Source organism: Rhineura floridana, chromosome 9 (genome assembly GCF_030035675.1).
Source record: "Rhineura floridana isolate rRhiFlo1 chromosome 9, rRhiFlo1.hap2, whole genome shotgun sequence".
Classification (NCBI taxonomy): Eukaryota; Metazoa; Chordata; class Lepidosauria; order Squamata; family Rhineuridae; genus Rhineura; species Rhineura floridana.
The window spans coordinates 103,679,092-103,700,507 of NC_084488.1; positions in this window are offsets into that span (position 1 = coordinate 103,679,092).

Here is a 21,416-nt window from a genome sequence, read left to right on the forward strand (position 1 = left end):
GAACCAGATACCCCGGTGGGCAGAGCTGGGACAGACTAACTCCTCCCTGTTCGCCCACCCAGGTCTCGGTTATACATGCCAGATCGTCCACCTCGTCCACAATCAAATCATGGACGAGGGAGGTTTTATTATGTACCGATCTGGCATTAAAAAGCAGCAACTGGAGATCTGAGAGTTGGCTGATAGGACAACCAACAACCCTGCGGGTATGAGAAGGACCAGAACGCGGCACAGCCACTACATGTCTGGGCTGCGTTCTCCTTACCTGGCATGTCCCTCTCATATCACCATACCTCCCTCTACCCGTCACTACGGCAATTGGGGCCCCCTCAGGTCTCCCCTCTTGATGATAAAATCTCTTCCCGAGGCACATGATAAACTATAAATACAAAAAACTCATATACATAAAAATACACATTCACTCACAACATACACTCATATAACACCCATTCATCCACTTCAAACCCACACAGAAGACACAGTCCCGTATTCTGTGCGCCCAAACGCCAGCTCTAAGACCGTTCTTCTTCCCACGTAAAACGCCACCTGGGGCCTGGTCCTGCAAGGTGCCCAAGTGCAGAGCAGGAGCCCAAGAAGGAGAGAGCAGAGACGAAATATGTTCTTTTCTTTCGTGTCAACTTTGATAGTATGGCATACCTGTTCTTGTTCCAGTGTTAGTGTCCCTTTAAAGTAAAAGCTTTTCTTGCTAATCAGAGATTACTATTTCCACAACTTTAAGCTTGATATATTCCAACTAAACATCCAACGAAGCTGAATGTTGGAAGATTCAGGATAGACAAAAGGAACTACTTCTTCATGCAGTGGAGAGTTAAACTATGGAATTCACTTCCACAAGAGGCAGTTATGGCCACCAACGTAGATGGCTTTAAAAGGGGATTTGACAAATTCATGTAGAATAAGGCTGTCAATGGCTACTAGCCATGATGGTGATGCTCTGCCTCCACGGTCGGAGTCAATACACTTCTGAATACCAGTTGCTGGAATCTGCAAACCTAGTTTCCCAGCCCTACTGTGAGATGCCACACATTGACTCTAGAAGCACTGGTGCAGCCAATCTGCTGCTGCTGCACTCACAGAGCCTTGACCTTCCAACCATGTTCTTTTGGCCCTGCACTGTCCTGGTAGGCTGCAATGACTTCACCCCCTAGCCCACCACACTGGCAGCTCCTGCTTCTGTATGAAAAGCATGAGCTGTATCGCTGAGCTGAGCTACTGCTGCTCCCAAAATGGAATATCATGTCAGTAGATCCTATAATGAAACAAGGGTGTTGACATATGGAAGCACAGTGAGTCCTGCTGTATCTGTTATCCAGGGTAAGCGTATAAATAACCTGTCAAAGACTTGCAAGGTGCGAATTGACTTCTGTTTATGAGGACACACTTACGAACACTGAATTTTAATGTAGGCTACATCTCCTTCTCTCACTTCAGAAACTCACGTCACCATGGAAAATCTAATAACGCGGTGTGAAAATGGCTGTTGGAACTGCATCAGCTGTAATACCTGCCACCTATGGCCCTCACAGCTTGGGAGATGAAACGCAAAAATATACTCATTTGCTTATATTCAAACATCTCCATAATAGACGACGAGTCACAGGAACTAACTGCAAGAAGCTCCACCTTTGGCTATCTCTGGGCAAAGGCAAGTTATGTAGATTAAACTGACTGGAAAGAGCACAGAGCCCTTTCCAATGGAACTATTTTGCATCTCAAAAACGGCAGCCTTGTCACCTGCAGAACCATAACAAGAACAATGTTACAACTGCCTTCCTTTTGTGTAACTCCCCTAACTATTCTTTCTTCTACAAGTAATATGAAAAATTCAACATGTCAGCCCTGAACAGATTTTGCTACTTGGAAATGTGTGTGTTGTGCGTACTTGAGAGTGGAGGCTGACTTCCATTGACAGCTTTGCTAGAGCATTCAGGTAGCAAGCATCAATGTGGATAATGGATGAACTCAGCAAGGAAATACAGAGAGCCTGCAACAGGTGTAGAGCTGGGGAAGAGCTGCAGAATGACGACGAAGAAATAATTACTATAAAAGCTTTTTTAAAAGGTAAAAACAAGCTGAAAAAAAGAGTGATCCCGATCAGAAGATGGAAGGATATACATTTAAGGTTCCATTAGAGTAGCACATTAATGCAGCACTAGTGCATTTCATTTAATAACTGCTATGTGTGTTTTTAAGAAAGAAAGAAAAGGGGAAATCATTAATGTAACTATAGGGGAAAAAACTTTCCTCTCTTTAACATGAAGAGGATTATTAAACTATATTTTCAAAAAGGTCTGCTTACTGAGCACTGAATAGTATTTTAGAATCATTGTACTAACGCATATATAATCAGAAAAGTTAAAGGGACTTTAACTATTAAGCATGCAAGCTTGTTTATCCCAAATAAAATACAGAAAAGATTTAGCATCCCTTGGTCAGGCTCTAGTAGGCTAAGAGTTGGGGCAGGACAACAGAGATGAAAGAGGTATGGCAGGGTGGGGAACCTCTAGCTGACAGGCCTAATTTGGCCATCAAGGCCACTTTGGCCAAGCCACACCCCCTGTCTTACACCTAAAATCATACACAATGTCAGGTGTGGGTCAAGTAAAAACCAAAAGGGGATTTGCAGACACCTTCAGTCAGCTGTTTGGCAAAAGCTCCTTTCAAAGCATAGGGCTTCTGAAGACCCATCTTGCATGCCCTGTCAAGGTCACCAGATGTCACTGCTCTGCCCACCTCTAAAACATGGCCTATGAGGGGTGGAGGAGATAACAAATTGGTGCACTGGGCTAAAACATTTCTTTGCCCCTGAGATAAGGCAATGGTGGGCAGATCAAAGTTGATACTACTCCAGATGCATACATCAAGTCTTGGTGGTAGATTGCATAATAAGAGAAGGATGTTGTCTTCATGCCCTGCAACTTTGCTACAGTTGAGAACGCAAGACTAGACTAGATCAGGGGTGGGAATCTTTGTCATCCCAAGGGTCATATTTGCTCACAGACAACTTTCCAGGGGCCACATGCCCGGGGTGGCTGGGGCCATAGGCAAAAGTGGGTGGAGCAACTGATTCAACCCTTACCTTTGTATGGCAAATTACATTCCAGCCACAAAAAAGTCTGTTTCCTACACACACACACGCATGCACTCTCTCTCTCCCCCTCTCACTCTCGTTCTCGCTCTCTGTCTCTCTCTCACACACAGGGAGACATGTCTTCATCCTTTATCCAGGATGGTGGCAAGAAGCATTATCACATTCAAGGACATATGACAGCCAAGTAAAACCATGTGGTGAGAACTTGGAGCAGGGCTAGTGAGGGAGTATGGCCTGAAGAGAGTCCTGAGAGTCAGATAGAGGCCTGGAGGGATGCATTCAACCGCCAGGCTGAGGTTCCCCATCCCTGGAGAAGATGGACATTTGATCTGATCCAGCAGGACTCTTCTTATGTGGAAATGACAATGAAGAAAACTGGGTAGGTTGCATAGAACCATGAGTACAAATCACAACAAAGATTTCAAGCAATTTTGCACAGGTTTTCTCTGGCACTAGCAAACCTCTCCCTAAGGAGATTCTAACCAGTGTGCTACCCACAGAGCATCATATTCAGCAGCAGAGGTTAGGATGGAGGGCAGGAGAGTGGGGACAGGGCAGGTGATTGCCTTTTATTTGCAGTGTTAAGAGATTGCTAATTCCTTGGTAAACAGCTTTATACAGCAAATACCACTGTGAAATGCTTGCCAAATAGACCTTTCTCTGCTGCTAACTGTTGCTGTGGCAACCTGTTGTAAAAGGAGCACAGCTGAACTGTCTGCCTTTGCAGCAATTACCACAGCCATCAAGGTAAAACACCCCACACAAAATCACAGGACAATACCATTCAGGAAGGAAAGCATCTTTTGGGACCCATAATTACTACCATGCTGTTTCTAAGGAGTTAATATCTAGACAGGCCAACATCATAAGTACCACTTACCACTAGGGATGGACAGATCTGTCAGTTTTCGTTTCTCTCATTTTCTCTTTTATCTAATCTTCAGTTCTTCACATTTATACACCAGTTTGTACTTAATTTTTTTTTTAAAAAGTTCTCATGAAAATTCATCAGTATCTCCTAATATTCACATTTTTGTGTGCAATTTTGCCAAATATACACGTTTTGCAAAGCAGTTTCCTCTAATATAATGCATGTTTGCATATAATCATGCACTGCATTATGCACTTTTATGGACACTTTCCAAGTATATACATTTTTGTACACATTACTTAGCTGGAGAATTATACTACAAAATTCAGAGCAGTGCAAATTTTGAAAGATGACTGTGTTTTGGTTTGCATGTTGTTTTGGAAAGTATGAATTTGGTTGTTTCACCTTTCAATGTGATCTCAATTTAATTTCTCCCCTATATCTACTTATCACAAATGAATCAGAATAGAGGTAGGTTCCCTCTATCTCTACAGCTCATTTATGAGCCACAGCATTTCTAAGATCACTCTGCCCACTTTGTGCATTGATCTCCACATTGACTGCTTCAGAATCACTGGATTATGTATCTCCCAAAAAGCTCTGTGGTGTTGAAGGTGGCGATCTTGAGCATGTAGATATGGGTAGTCTATGAGAATCTCAGCCTATGCCAGGGCAACACATTGCTCTGAGGAGCCAGGCCAGTGTGAGAAGTATCACAGAAACAGCTGGGAACACCTATTGGCCCCTAGTATCACCTGATCCCTGCTGGGCTGTTAGGAGCAGTGTAGCCCACTGGCCATTTGCAGTGAAGTAGTGCAGTGAATAATCCTGGGCCCTGCTGTTAGAGTTCACGATTCAAGGACCCTGTTGCCATACAAGTGGCCTCAGACCCTGGACATACCATTTAGTCCAGCTACAGCAGAATGAGCCAACTGCCAACTCAAATTACACACATAATGAACTTGAAGACTTTGGTCATCTTCTCCAGCTCATGTTTTTTGGTCTGTTGTCATGAGAACAAAGACATAAGAACATTCTGCTGGATCAGGCCAAAGGTCCATCTAATCTAGTCCAGCCTGTAAAAAAGGACCTGAGTACAAGAGCACCGTCTCCACCTGAGATTTCCAGCAAGCGGCATTCAGAGGTGTACTGACTCCCAGTAGAGGTAAAACATAGCCATTGTTGCTAGTAGCTATTGAAGATTGTTATTGAGGCCCTGGGCTCGTGATGGGAGGAAGGGTGGGATATAAATCAAATAATAAATAAATAAATACGTGAGTAAGTAAGTAAGATCTTCCCTCTCTTGTCATGATGTTATCCATGAATTGAACACCTGCCATCTCTTCAAATGGCTTTAAACAATTTAAAATGTCCTTTTGTTGGGGGATGGGAAGGGGAAAATTCATGAATTATACCACCAAAACTGCTCCTAAACATCACTTGCCAGTGACATTGCCTTGGAAAGGGCATTGCTCAACAAGAAATGGAGTTAGATTGTTGCTGTCAAAAACTATCCAACAAGGGACATATTTTACTATCCCTTAATGACTCCAAACCTTTTGAAACACTTCTGTGGTCTAATAAAGATTTCCCTGGGCATCCTGTAAACAAAAGGTCAGATCTGCATTTATTTAGTTTTCACATCTATGGTAGATTTATCACTGCTGGACCCAAAGACGTGGAGTAAACAAAAAAGCCATTTCAGATCTGGCAACATCAGGGCAAGTTCACCTATTAATATGCAGCACCGTATGATGAAGCATATGTGAAAGAAACATTAGAGAACACACATCACAAACAGAGCTTTTGTATCAGCTTTGTGTCTCTTGTAAATCATCACGTTGAATCATTGAGACTCATTCATAAAACAGAATAGTTGAGTTGGAAGAGACTGAATGTTATCAGATCTTCATCTGAGGGCCTTCTCCAGATCCATCCTCTGAAGGAGACATGAAGGGTGGTGAAAAGGGAGAGGGCCTTTTCAGTTGTAGCGCCCCATCTGTGGAATGCAATCCCCAGCGAGGTTCACCTGGTGTCTTCATTGACATTTTTTCAGCACCAGGTAAAAACTCATCTGTTTTCCCTGGCTTTGGATATACTGAGATTATATTGTGTTTTTTTATTAGTGTGCTACTAAAGCTTCCTGTTGCTGTTAATGGGGGCTGTTTTTTTGTTATGTTTTATGGCATAATATATTTGTGTTTTTAACTGTATTGTAAGTCGCTTGGAGACCTCCAGGTAACAAGTGACAAACAAATCTAATTCATCATCATCATCATCTAGTTCAATTCCCTGTTCAATGCAGGATCTACAATGCAGGATGCAACTGCAGCATCCCTGACAGATGGCCATCCAGTCTCTGCTTAAATACCTTCTGAGTAGGAGAGCTCATCCCATCCTAAGCAGGGATGGATGGATCAGTCTAAGGTGGGCCCATCTTGATTATCTTCACAGCAAGGTGCTTTCCATCCTAGTTACATCATGAGGTGCCATCACTGCACCATCCTCCTGGCTGTAGTGGTGCTGCTGTTCAACAGGGCCAGGATGGAATGGGACAGGGCGATGGCAAGGGTGGGGGAAGCACTATGTTGGAGGTAGTGGCACCGCCAACCTGGCACTTCTCCTGCCATCATTACTGCCCAGACACATCCCAGTCCCAATGAGCAGCAGCGCCTCCACAACCATGCCCCACATCACACACCACAAGTGCTCCATTATCACAAAACTCTTCTGTGAAAAGAAAGACTAAACTACTTACCATTTTGCTATGTAGTCCAAGGGCTGCCTTTTAAACAAAATTCCTTTTTTTCCCAAAACTGCTCCACACAGCATGAAAGCATTGCTGCTGCCATGCAAGGTGAAACAGATGTTGCAACTGCCCCTGAGAGCAATGGGTCCTTTGCTCTTCCAGGGAAATGGTTTGCAATGGCAGCCATCTTCCCCATCCCCACCCACCACCATGTCCTTGTGTTGATTGCGTTGAACTGGAGAGCAATCTTCTGAAGTGGGGAGACTCCTGTACTCGTGGAGGGTGACTGGAAAGGCAATATATTCCTCCAGCCCTGCTTCACATGTTAAATAAAGCCTACTAATGAACACCTGAAGAGGGCTTACATTCTACACAGGGCTGGGTATATCTGTCAATTCCATTTCTGTTCAGTTTCTCAGTTTTCCAGTCCAGTTCAGTTCTCCACAATTCCACATCAGTATGTGATTTTTTTAAAGTCCTTATGAAAATTCATCAGCATTTTAGTGTGAATTTCTCCTATTACACGTTTCTGCAAATCAATTTTCCCTAATATAATGCATTTTTGTACACATTACTCAGCCAGAGAACTGCAATGCAAAATTTGGAGAGGTCCACATTTCAAAGGATTACTTGTTTTGGTTTGCATATTGTTTTGGGAAGTGTGAATTAGGTAGGTAACCTTTGTGAACTGAACTGAATTTGTCCCCCCATCTGTAATTCCTTAGCTATACCCAATATATATCTAAACAGATTCATAGGTTTATGAGAGTGTTTGTGGGCTAGAAGTTCTTTGGGAATCATTTACAAAGGTGTTTTGGCCTATGTTTTTATCTTATTTTATTTAAAAAACAACTCAGATTACACAGTCATTTCCCAGTCACTTCAATTGCTTTATAAAGAATTGGGGGGGAAACCCAAAGCATAAAACCTTTTATCAGTATTCTCTACAAGACTGTATTCTCCAATTAGCAGTACACATCTAATAATTAAAACCTACTTATAATTTCTAGCATATGTTTGTTAATGACCAGTTTCTAGTCATTAGTTCTTACATCACACCCTTCATTAACCGAAAAGGCTATCCTTTCCCTACCATTTCAACCCTCTCTCATGTGTTTTTAGAGTGCTTTCATTACTCCACTCAAACTTCCAAGATAAGATTTATCTTAAGCTTTCCTGTCTAGACTAATAAAATGATCTTCTTCCCATTCATTCTCTGTCAACCCCATTCCCAATTCTGATGCATGTCTCTCTTTTTTTCAGTCCACCATTGATAATCTCCTTTCCTCTCAGGTGTTAAGATCATCAGAAGGAGCCCCCTTGGTAGTTCTGCTGACTTCAAAAAATTGGGGACAGGGCCTTTGCTGTGGCAGCCCTGAAGCTGTGTAATTCTTTCCCCACTAAGGTGCATTTGGCACCTTCATTATGTAGTTTTTGTCAGATGCTGAATACACCTCTTTCCTCTGGCCTTTGATACCTGAGATATATATAAGGACCCATCCTATTCTTTAGGTTGTCATATTTTAACTGTTTTGTATTTTTAAATTGTTGCAACCCACCTTGGGACCTCATGGTGAAGGGCAGATAAGAAATCAGCAACAGCATTTCTCGCTCACTCACTTCCCTTTCCAGTCTCTCCAATGGTTTTCCCACTTTAAGTTTCTCACTTTTAAATGCTTTCCCCCTTTGCACCTTTTTACCTTTCTGCTCTCCCCTCTCTCCTTGCTTCGCCTCATCCTTTGCGTTCTTCTCGTAATCTTCTTCCTTTTAAGACAGAGATGGGGACAATGGCCAGGGATGGCATGACCACTGGCCAGGGATGATGGCAGTTGTCATCCAACAACATCTGGATGGTGAACAGGTGTTTTGTAAGCCAATAGTTTCTTCTTGTGCTTCTCTCTCTCCCACAAGATAATCCAGTGGTTCCATCAGTTATGGGGTGAGATCCAGCTAAATCATACTCAGAGTACACTCACTGAAATCAATTGACTTCAGTGGGTCCTCTCTGAGTATGACTAAGACTGGATAACAACCATGATGTTTAAGAGCCCCTTAATTTTCTGACACCAGACAAAGCCAGGAAGTGTTTTCTGTTTCTCCCAGGCCTTTGAAAATCTTTTACTCTTCAACGTCATTGCCTCTGCATGATGGTGTGGCTTTAGCATTGTTGGTTTTAACACTGTGGAATTTATCCCTTTGGCTTTGTATTAATTGATTGTTGCTATAATGTTTTATTCTCCAGATCCCTGCTTTGAAATGGGTGTTTTGTTTTTACGGTTGTTCTATTTGCTGCTTTATTGATTTCTTGTTTTATTAGAACTGTGTTTTTAAATTTCTTTCATTTACTGTGCTAACTGGAGAACTATCATTATTGGGAAAACTTATAAATGAAATAAATAAAATAAATATTGAGCACACTCCTAATACTTCCCTGCCCTGAGCCCTAAGAGGCACATCGCCTTTGACGTCATACATCGGGGTGCAGAATAGGATCCAGCCAACAGGCCAGATCCTGAGCTCCCTAACCTTCGGGGGCCATTCTGATAGATGGGTGGGACCATTCCCCTAAAAATTACCTGACCTCACCATGACCTATATTTCCTTTTCAGGTCAGGTGACCCATTTTTCCTTTGCAGCCAGAGTTGATCTCAGGTCACACTGCAAAGAAAAAAGGTTTCTTTGCAGGTGCTGGTTGGATTCAAAAGCCCCAGAGTGGGAACTCAGGAGTGCAGCCAAACCCAACCGGGCTTAGAAGTCCCTGCCCATCAGCTGATCGACAGTGACCTCAAGCCTCACTTTCCGCAATGATTGGCTACACTCCTGGAGTTTTTGATCAGAAACTCTGGAGTATAGCTGATCCCAGCAGGGTGTGCTAATTTAAGAGGCACCCAGTGCAAGCCCTGGTTGCCAAGAAACAATTGGAAGTGTACTTTAAGGTTCTCAATTGTTCCCTTGTCTTAAGCTGCCCCACCCCTGATGTCATATATGGCAGCAAATGGGTGTGACTTGCAGAAAACATCCTTGAGGGCCAAACTAGGACCCCTGATGATTTCTAAGCCCCCCTGGGATAAGCCACACTGCAGAGTTCCCAGTCAAGAACTCCAGAGTGTAGCCATCCTTGCTGAAAGTGGTGGTTGAGGTCACTGTCCATCACTGATATGTTCTGTGGGCTGGAGGTTCCCCTTGCCTGCAGCAAACACCCAATCCCTCTGCAACAACAGAGGGGACAGGATTGAGCACCCCACACAGGCAAGCAATGGTAGGAAGGGGCATATATTGTAATGCATAACTGCTGTGAATGCTCCAGAGAAATTTGCATGTAGAATAGCTCTATTAAAGCCCAAATTTTAATGAGGTGGAGCATAAAGGTCTGTGAGCCAAATTTTCAAATACAGTTTGGATGCGTGTGTGTAAAAGTACATATTTAAATAACATAGGCAGACTGATGTCAGCAGATGAATATCTCCCACTCTGGTGTCTTAGGCCCATTTTAGTATATGTACTGCCAAAGCAAGCCCACTGTAAACATCACACCAGTCGTGTGGTAGCCTCTTGTCTGGGTCCCCACTACTCCAGTATGTCAAAACCATGTTAAGATGGCTCCTTCTCGTCTGCATGTTCTCCTCTTTGTTTGTGTGAGATGGAAACACAAGATTCATCCCCATCCACACAGTTGCAACTCCCAGAAATGAAGACTGCATCCAATGGCAGCTTTGTGCTAGCAGAAACACTGCCACCAGCACCTCATTTTCACCAATCACCCCTGCTAATTACAGCTAGGGATGGAGGATAAATTTGATTCAGTTTGCATTTACAGTCAAATCTATCAAACCCACACTTTCCAAAGCAAAGTGAGAATCAAAACAGCCATCCTTCAAAATTTGCACTTATTCGAATTTTGCGATGTGGTTCTCTAACCAAGCAATGTTTACAAAAATGTATATATTAGGGGAGAGTATGCATTAAAATGAACATATTAGTGAAAATAACATGCAAAAATGCATTGTATTGGGAGAATTGGCTTGCCAAAATGTGTTCATTGGTCAAAACTGCATACAAAAATGTGTTTATTAGGATAAATTTGAAGAAAAATGCTGAAGAATTTTCATGAGGATTTTTTTAAAAATTGCAGATTGCTGTAGAACTGAAATTAAGATTGGAAAAAAGAGAAACGGTGAGAAGCAAAACTTACATCCCTAATTGCATCCCTCTATGCCATAACTCATACTGTTCCCTCACAAAACTTTTGTGGGGCACAAGGGCTGCATTGAGTAAGAGGCACTGGGGAAAATCAGAAGTCCTGCCTTACATGAGCAGAAGCAATTCTGCTAATGCATAAACTACTATTGGATACAACTCACAGCCCCCATCTGCATTATACATTCAAAGCAGTAAATGGTTTACTGGTAGTTTAATAATCAACCCCTCTTCCCAGGAAACTATGGGAACTGCAGCTCTGTGAGGGGAATATGAGTCTCCTAACAGCTCTCAGCACCCTGAATGAACTACCATTCCCAGGATTCTTTGGGAAGTCATCATGACTCATTAAAGTGGCATAATAGTACTTTAAATGTATGATGCAGATGAGGGTCATAATACAAGAAGAAGCCATGAGGAAGGGGCTGCAATACCATTGAAGCAACGATTAGGCCTCAATGTCTATTTAAAAAAAAGCATTTGTGGTTGCAATAAATCTGAAAGATACATTTAGACTGTTCAGAATATCTGATAAGCAAATATTTTTTTACCTCTCCCACCCCAACATGATAAAAGGTGACAGAGTTAGGTAAGTTATTCTCTGTAATTTGCCCTCCATGCTTCACCAACTTTAGTTCCTTTATTTCTTTTGTCTGACATTGTGGGAATAAACCTGGCTTGCAAAAAAGAGGGCAGGCAAACCCCCGAAAGCCCCTGTGCACTCTCTTTTTAATTTATATACTTGGTCGCTAACTGTGAGACCATTTGGCAGCTGCAGTCTTCTCTGACATTCAAATAATTAGTTCCTTGCTAAGATATGTGGGAATTTTAGGTAGAAAGGAAGGAGACAAATTCTGTTATACAACATCCCCCTGGTCTGTCATGCATACTAGGGATCCCCCCTTGGAAGTTGTGTTATACTGAAAAGTTAAATGGCCCACACACCACAGAAGATATTGGCAACTTTCATACAAAGTGCTCCCCTGATCTACTTAAATACCCTAAATAAGGCATCCTTAAAGATAAACAACACACACACACAAAATGCAGCGTTCTCACTATTTAAATGAAAGCCCAGCCATTTTTCACTGTGCAATACTGAGTGTATTCTCAAACCTAGCTCAATAGGAGGAGGTGAAGAAGCAGAGGAAAAAAGAGTGTTTGGAAAAAGTGGAAACGTAAGACTTTCAGCTTGTATCTCAGGAGGTAAGGATTACATTCAATGTTTGTTTTTTTAAAAAGCTTTGGGTGATTGATAGCTTCCACTGAGCACCCCTTGGCAATGGATAAGCAAATACTAATGCCAAAGTGAACAAATTTTTTGGACCTACATTTATCCAAGATCTAAGCAAATTAACTTTTGTTAAACAATAGTGCATCTGATCCGTCTCCCTCTCTCTGCCTTCCAGGTTTAGAGCTTGCCTTGTTGAGAGACGGAGCTCCTTTGATCCCTGAATGTGAACCTGTCATACTTATCCTATTAAGGTTTCATAACACTGATATAATAATTTCCCTTTAACGCTATGCATGTAGCCTTAGGCCTTTACATGCATCTTGGGAGGGATGTAATGGATCTGTAAAAGAAAATCCTCTAATCTTTGACTTCAGATTCTGCAGCACATAGACAAAGAGAGCAATAGGTGAATTTAAAATTGTTAAGAATGCAAATATTTTTGTTCAGCTAATTAAAGTTTTAATTTACACTAATTAAACTGTGTGGCGCCCTTCCCTGGCTCTCCCTGTCAGGTTCCCACCTGCTTGTGGCTACTGCCTTTCACTAGGCACCACCAGGGACACCACCAGTCCGGACTGTCCTTTATATGGTTTCTCACTCCGCTCTAGCACAGATCTCACTAGATCCCACTGCTAGGCAACACCACCAGTCATGTCCTGTAACCAATACTCCCAGAGACTTTGCCTGAGTCTCTCTCTAGCTGGTTACTTTCGCGACTGCGTGCTTATGCTGTTCCCAACCCCCTTGTATCTTTATATAAAAAGCATACAACTCTGGGTTGTTCTGGATACTTGACTTGTTACTAGTTCTCCCTTCACCGCTGCCACCATTAGATACTGCTTCTGTTCAGCCTTGGTAATTACCTTGCCCTCCCTTCTGGTCTGTATATTCCCCAGCCAAGGATCAGGCCTTTGGTAAACCAAAGAAGTATTTATTTACTAATAACAGGAAATAACAAGATTACTTTAGGAATGTTTCACAAGTGTATGGTTTCATATATGGTTACTCTTTATGTTTCTGTTCATATATATCCTCTTTAAATATCAGCCAAATCCAATCCAAACTTCCCTCAGAACTCTGCCAACCAACTCAACAACCTCTCTCTAACCGACTCGACTCTCCAACTCTCTCCCACCTTCCAACCGACCCCCCTTCATCACTCACAAACCTCCATTTATACCTTTAGCCAGCCAGCCACTCAGCCAATCATCATCCAGCATACCTCAGCTTCTCACCCAGGTACTCCCCCTTTCTCTCTCAGTCAATTACCATACATCACCCAATAGACCCGCACTTACCATATTAACAGATGCTAACTTACAGGGACATCACAAACTGCACTAATTAAAGTTTTTCTTTACGATACAAATATTTTATCATCATTGATCATAGCACACCTCAGTCGCAGGCTCATTAAGTCATAGAAGAAATTCTGCCAATTAAATACTTCATATTTCTCTGTAAAAGAGATGTAAGGATGACATTCATTCATGGAGGAACCGTATGATGAAGAACCAGAAATTTTAGAATGTGAGGTGAAAGCTGCTCTTAAAATACTTGGAGGAAATAAATCACCAGGAACAAATGGCATACCAATAGAGTTGCTACAAGCTACTGAGACTGAATCTGTCCAAATTTGACAAAAATTTGTCAACAAATATGGAAAACTAAACAATGGAGCAAACCGACTGGAAGTGTTCCATATACATCCCAATTGCAAAGAAAGGGGATCCCAGGGAATGCAGTAATTATCAAACTATTGCCTTAATAGCTCAGGCAAGTAAAGTAATGCTCAAGATTCTACAGCAAAGGCTCTTACTGCATATGGAGTGAGAAATGCCTGGATTTAGAAAGGAAAGAGGCACCAGAGATCATATTGCAACATACATTGGATAATGGAGTGGACCAAGGAATTTCAGAAGGAAATCACCCTGTGCTTTATAGATTACAGCAAAGCCTTTGATTGTGTAGATCATGAAAAACTATGGAATGCCTTAAAAGAAATGGGGGTGCCACAGCATTTGATTGTTCTGATGCGCAACCTATACTATGGACAAGAGGCTACTGTAAGGACAGAATATGGAGAAACCGATTGGGTCCCCATCGGAAAGGGTGTGAGACAGGGGTGTATTTTATCACCCTACTTGTTTAATCTATATGCAGAACATATCATACGGAAAGCAGGATTGGACCAAGATGAAGGAGGTGCGAAAATTGGAGGGAGAAATATCAGTAATTTAAGATATGCAGATGATACCATACTACTAGCAGAAACCAGTAATGATTTGAAACGAATGCTGATGAAAGTTAAAGAGGAAAGCACAAAAGCAGGACTACAGCTGAACGTCAAGAAGACTAAAGTAATGACAACAGAAGAGTTATGTAACTTTAAAGTTGACAACGAGGACATTGAACTTGTCAAGGATTATAAATACCTTGGCATAGTCATTAACCAAAATGGAAAAAATAGTCAAGAAATCAGAAGAAGGCTAGGACGAGGGACGGCAGCTATGAGAGAACTAGAAAAGTTCCTCAAATGCAAAGATGTATCACTGAACACTGAAGTCAGGATCATTCAGACCATAGCTGCAATACATTACATTTTTCACCTGCTACTATATTTTACTTACCCAAACCACAAAGGCATCAGAAATCAGCAAGGATACCCTTATCTCACAGGTATGCTGATTCAAATTGGCTTCCTCAGTTGATCAAATGATGCTGCCGTTGATTCATTTACTGTTCAAACTGATTAATGCCTTCAGTACTAACCATAAGTAATATTAGGAAAGAAATGAGAGTTGTGTGACTGTATAAATTACCTGTGGTGGCTAGGTAAGTTTTCTTCCTGCACATACCATGGGAAGATTATATTAAGTCAGTGAGACATGCTCAGAGGCACATGTTACCAAATTCTTCCAAGCTACATAGGAAGTGTATTAGTGAAAGACCAATGCATTTTGCATTTTTACAAATTTGCAGGGCAGTACAATATCTCAGAGAGGAGGTCAGGTCTCCTGCTCCCCTGGTGTATTCACTATAACTGCTCAATTTCCCTGCCTTTTAAAATTTGATAGAAATATCTGTTGGCTATAGTTACGTTCTTAAACCACAAGGGTTTTTTTGTTGCCTATTAGTGAATAATAAATAAAGCTCCTTGCAGGAGTGCTGATCTTGGCTTTTTTCTTTTGGGCAGAACTGTTATGTTGTGCTGAAAAACTGTGGCAAGAACAAGGCACTATGAAGATGCTAGATCAATATTGTCCCAAGCGTAGACATGGGATAGGCTATGCTGAGTGCTGGAAGTAGGATCATCAACTTATAAAGATGACAGACCTGTGGGCATTCAATGGGAAAATATTGGCCAAGAAAAGATGTCAAGAACAAAAGTATGTTCAGGACTATGGTGTACACATTAGCCATCGTCAGGCATTCAGTTTGAACATACAATGGAACAAGGAGAATACATGGAACAAGCCCCTCCCCCTCAATGACACTCCACCCACCAGGCATCAGTGGTGCTCACTAGGAGTGGTAGGGTGGAAGGCAGGAAGAGCAACAGTAGGTGGAGCTAGAGCCAATGGCAGTCAGAGCCAGCTAATTCTAATTTTATCCCCATCTTCCTTCCTGCTGATTTCAAGAAGGGGCAATACTGAGACTAACAAGGAGGAAGCTGACAGGTAATGCCACCCTGTGGACTGACTGTTAAGTAAGAAGGCAGGCAGGTGAGGACTAACCAGAGGCAGACTGAAATTGGTGGAACGTTGTCTCATTCACTCAAATGGACCACCTCCTAGTGCCAGACATACTGCATTCATTGTGTGATTGGCATTAATGAGAAGAGCCCTGCCTTACTTGTGCATAGAGTTTTAAGTGCAGAGAAAGGAGCCCTGATTGACCAAGGTTCCTATTCTATGTATAAGAAAGCCAGTCCCTCAGACTAGGGATGGGGAAGAATATCCGCTAAATCGCACTTAGTACTGGATTCTGTCTGAATTCAACAGTCCACTATCTTTTTGGACCGACACTGATTTCTTGCGGTGGGCTGTGACTGTAATTGGCACAGATTTTTTGCGGCGGGCCATGGTTCTAATTGGCACGGACAGCTTAAGAGAAGGGAGGTTGAGCATTCTTTTCTTTTATTATCATCATAAGACATTATTATACTCTTATCCCTCTGTCCTCCATGCTTCTGAGGGCAAAGTATGTGGTGCACTTCCCCTTCGCACATACACCAATTTTATTCTCATGTTAACCCTGTGAGGCGGATCAGATTGAGAGATGCTGAGTTTCATGGCTGAAGTCTGACATGCTAACCACTATATTTCATTGGGAAGGCTTTGTGTTTGCAAAGTTGTTTGCAGATCATGCCCTCTGGTTGCCACACTGTGTTGTGTGCAGACTGGACTGTAGTCTGTATGTTGCTCCAAAGAGACTTGTGCAGCTTGGAGGCCAGTGGAGTTTTCTAAATCAGACTTTCTTTCTACAGTATAAATTGGTGGAACAGTCTGTGAAATTAGCTCATAAACGGGCAGCCAGAATACAGCTGTTAACCCTTAATATATATTTTATAATGATAGTTAACAGGACAACCCACTCATTTAATATAAAATAGAAGATATAAGAAAAATGTATATGCTATTTGAGCATGTTAATTAGAAACATTTATTGTATTTAAACTATCACAAAGGATTGCAATTTCAATGAATGCACTCATATATTTTAATAATCTCATGGTAATGGTCCTATAAATTTAAAAGGGCTTGTACTGGGAAATTATAAATCAGTGTATTTTATTTAAGCCTTGTTAAGAGCAGCCAATATTAAGCAATCATGAACATGCTCAATACTGGTTGTTTTGCTTTCAAAAACAGGACTCAATATACCAAACACTGTTTCTGCACCACTCTCATACACTTCAATAATGGGAAGATGAGGCTCTGCAGATCTCATTCACAGAAGCTGACATCTCCCCCTGAAGATATTATGAATATGGGCATCTAGAAATTGTTTAAGCAGCATTACCAGGAGGTGTGAGCATAGATAAGCAAAACTGCTAGGGGATATAATGGGCAATAGTAGCACCACCATTATCAATAGGGGAAGGGCCGTAGCTCAGTGGTAGAGCATCTGCCTTGCATGCAGAAGGTCCCAGGTTCAGCCCCTTCAGTCCTATTTCCATGGAAGGCTGCAGAAGACTCCTGCCTGAAACCCTGGAGAGCTGCTGCCCGTCAGTGTAGACAATACTGGGCTAGATGGACCAAGGGGTCTGACTCAATATAAATAGATCCCTATGTTCCTATGCGCATTGCATTGATGATGGAGACTACTATCAAGCCTACAGCTCCAGAAGTCATGTGCAATATGTTCTTTTCAAAAATGACTGCTGCGGGTAAACCAAGATGTCAGAGCCTTACTGGTTTCCCATTGGTAGTCACTATACTTGCACATATGAGGGTCATTTAACATAAGCAACATGGCTGCTAAATTTGGAAGGTTGGTGGAAGAAAGATGAGCAGAGGAATTTATTATCTACAGCAAGCATGAGAGCAGCAGTGGGTGGAGAGTGAAACAGACATATATATGTAAGTTATAAAAAATGCATTGCCCACCCCTATGTCTTTATGAGGAAAGGCATCAACCTTTACAGAAAAGCCCAGTGATTCTCTCTGTGTGTGCACACTGTCATTACACTACAGACTATCATGACCTGAAATTATAAATTAAAACTTAACTTTTTTTCTAAAACTTACCATCATCTTGCATCTTGTATATGGCACAGTAAACCAATTAGTTTTCAAGATGCCACAGCACTCTTTGATTTTTTTTGTTGCTGTTGTCCAACTTTGTCCAAATTTGTTGTCCATGGGGTTGTATCCAACTATGCTCTATTCTGAGTATACACACTGAAACCAATAGACCTAAGTTAGTCATGTCCATTAATTTCAATAGGTCTGTTCTGAGCAGAGCCGGCTCCAGGCATGTGGGGCCCCTTGGGCATCAGCTTGCCCAGGCCCCCCGGTCGGTGTGTGTGTGTGTGCACGCACGCATATGCGTGTGCGTGCGCCCCCCCCTGCACACACCCCATGGCCCCCTACCTGTCTAGTCTTTACCATTGCCCTTAATGAAGATGGCGGCCATGGTTTCCCTAAGGGGAATGAAGCCTCTGCCGCCATCTTTGTTGATGGTACACATGCGTGCTACGTGCGCACATCTCTGCCATCAACTAAGATGGCGGCAGCAGCTTCAGTACCTTAGGGAAGCTGCAGCCGCCATCTTCATTAAGGGCAATGCTAAAAAGCCGGCTGACAGGTAAGTGGGGTGAATGGATCATGGAAGGGGAGCGGAGGGCCCCTCAGGGGCTCCTGTAGCTCTGGGGCCCTCAGGCCAGTGCCCAACCTGGCCGCCCTTTAGAACCGGCCCTGGTTCTGAGTATGACTAGCATTGGATACAACCCCATGAATGTTATACACCCTGGGATTCAATCCAATGAACTTGGGAGTCAGATCCCAGCTTCTTATGTCACTGGGACAGCTGGCCAGAAAATGGAGCTGCCATTATGCCAACCCTTCACTTTCTGGAGAGTCACCAAGTAAGGCAATTAAAAATCTTGCTTTTGGTAATGTCCAAGCTGACTCAGTTGGGTGACTTAGGAACCAGTGGCATGAACTTAAAACCCCATTGTCTGATCATGCTCTTCAGTCTGAGTAAATGCTCTCTACAGTGTACAAGAAGCTACTACTCACCTGCCCTGTATTTAGTCCTCTTGACCCTGCCTTCCAACTGCTCCTGACTTGGATCTTCAGTCCTGACTCCTGGTCTGCTCTTTGATCTTGCCTCCTGCTTTGTCCTTCAGTCGTGACTTATTTTTCAGCCCTGACAACTGGCTGGTCCTATGGCTCCTGACTTACCTAGATTGCTGCCTGTGTCCTGTCTCAGCCCAGCCCAGTTCAGCCTGCCAGCAATGCTATGTTTCCTTTCCTGTGGTCCTAATCCTGCATCATCTCAGGGCCTAACCACTTCCTAACTCAATTAATCAAATTATGTTTTGATGAGAAGGTCAGATCAATCAAATCAGTGGTAGGAAAAATGGCATCACATTCAAAGATTCTTGGGATTGGGTGATATGGCTACATTGACACATCTGTATTCAATGACTGGATTTCCCCAAACATTTATTCAGGCTTTCTCAATCCAGCTCACTTCTTACTGTTCCACATGAATCTATGAACAAAGGGCATCTTTTCTTTTGCTAATACATATACATTTACTTAGAAATAATTACATCAGCTGCCTTTGTGTATTTAACACAGCTTTGTTTGAGCTTGAATAAGAATTCTTAGAAGCACCCTTCTCAAAGTAAGAAGAATAATAAGCATAGAAATGTGAACAATTCTAGAACTAGAAATGTTTCTGGCCTTAGGACAAGTTTGCTTTCAAACCCAGGAAAAATGCAAGGCCTACAAGAACAGTTCAGGAGAGGTCAGCCGCTGAATTTTACCCATGGGCAGCAATGGAGTAAAAACATGGACTCCAATATTTAACTAGCTCATATTGTGTTACTGCATCCAAGACATATCAAAGCTCAGTTAGAATACCTAACCTGGAAACACACCCACTGGGAGTGATATCATCCATTTTAACAGGACTTGCTTCTTCCCCCCCCCCAATGAAGGAACCTACTCTGTCTTTTCACTGGAAACATGTATCAATTCTGCCATGCTATGTTTCGTACTCTTGTTTTTATTAAACAATTTTCTTTTCTTTTTTTAATGCATAAGCCACCTTTTAGGATCAAACCCTCCCAAGATGGTTTGCATCAATATGTCATAACATGCAATCCATAATACATTTAAAACCAGAACAATGCAATGGCAATAACACTGATAAATAAGAAAAACCAGTAATAACATCAACAGCAATGCTCAAACCAGCAAAACCAGCAAATTGCAATAATAGTTAAGAGTAAAACAACTCCAGAAATACAATTAGCCTAATTAAAGTCTTTAATCATGAGAATGCAGCAGTGAAAACATACATTTTAGAGCCCACCTTACAATTAAAATTAACAATTATATGGATTAAAGTCATATAATGAGGTCAGTTTCAGCATATATTTGCACCTAATCAGCTTAATTTTTAAAGGATTAATGCATTAACTTTCTTATCACTCAGTGTTACTTGGAACACATTTCCATGGAATCATTCACGCATTCAGCTGCCAGTTATCAAGTGATTTATCTTCCTGTGAGAACCAGCCTGGTCCCAGGCAAAAAATGTAATGTGTAAACAAGACTTACACATGTCCATCTGCTTGTTTGGAACCTCTAGTATGGGGAACTTTGCTGTTATACACCCATGACCAAAGATCAGTCAATCAAGTAGGATAATCATCTTTCACTGTGCACACAATGATTTGTGCAGCATGTGGATCTCCTGGATTAATATCACATTGCTTTGTTAAATACAGATGATAACTAAAATGCTCCATCCTAACTCAGCCAAATTAGGAGTTTGCAGAAAGACCATTCTGAGTTTCTTTCCCTACAGGAAAAATGGTGAGTCTCAGTGAACCTGCAAAAGGTTTAGCTTGCACACATGCCTCTTTGAGGTACAGGCCTTTAGCAAAGGGAGGAGGTGCAGATGTCTTTGCTGATCAGGAATGAATCATCTATATATGATTATATATGTGCTGCATAGAGAAATGTAACTCTCAGCAAGTGAAAAGCCATCAACTGTGCATTATACAGCCATGAGAGTGGCTGTATAATATAGCCACCTTGGATTTCTGCAATGTTAAATTGAAAATACCCCCATACTATTCTGATGTCTTCCATGTGCTCATTTCAAAACAAAACCTTACAAAAAGTATAGTCCTGAACTCAGAAACACTTGCTTAACAACCCTCTAAATTTTCATTGCAATTCACAAAACAGTAAGAGAGAATCGAGAGTTCAATGTGTAAAAAGAGAGAGAGAAAATAGACCCCCTTTGGACTTTTTTTCTGTCAGTATTCTCATAATTCGTTGAAATTAATTAAAAATGATCCATGTTCAGAGAATATTTATTTATTTATTTATATCACCCCCTTCCTTCCAGCAGAGCCCACGGCAGCAAAAAACACCCCACTAAAATGCTTTAAAACATAATAAAAATAGACTTTAAAATACACTAAAACAAAACAACTTTAAAAACATTTTTTAAAAAGCTTTGAAGAGATCTAAAAAAAGGTTAAAAATATATTGTAAAAAAA